This window comes from Helianthus annuus, chromosome 14 (assembly GCF_002127325.2).
Source record: "Helianthus annuus cultivar XRQ/B chromosome 14, HanXRQr2.0-SUNRISE, whole genome shotgun sequence".
Classification (NCBI taxonomy): Eukaryota; Viridiplantae; Streptophyta; class Magnoliopsida; order Asterales; family Asteraceae; genus Helianthus; species Helianthus annuus.
In genome coordinates, this window is record NC_035446.2 from 16,062,055 (window position 1) to 16,062,620 (window position 566).

Below are 566 nucleotides of genomic sequence, written 5' to 3' on the forward strand. Positions count from 1 at the left end.
TTTGTGGGTTAACTTCTTAACACTTTTTCAACAACTTGCTGATCTGATACATCTTCGCCATAGGCTCGTTTTTGGTTCACTATCCGCATAACTTTCGAGAGACAATTAGCTATCGCTTCACCATCTTTCATTTGAAGAGTTTCAAACTCTCGCTGTAGCCCCTGTAACTTCACTGTTTTGACCTTTGAATCGCCTTGGTATTCTGTCTGCAATACGGTCCATGCACTCTTAGCGGTCGTTGCTGCGGCTATCCTTGGAAAAATACTATCATGGACAGCTTGCTGGATAAGAGCCAAAGCCCTCGCATCTTTCTTCTGGTTTTCTCTGAGTCTGGTTGTATCATCATCTTCTTCAGAATAGCCCTTTGACACCATATCCCATAGTTCTTGTGACCATAGCACCGTCTTCACACGAATAATCCAAAACTCATATCCTTCCCCTTTGAAAACAGGAAGAATTGGTCGTGAAGCTTAAGGATTTGCAAATGCCATATGATCTTGAAATTCTCGCACACACACTCTACTAAACAAGCTCTGATACCACTTTGTTAAAAAGTGATACCAGTA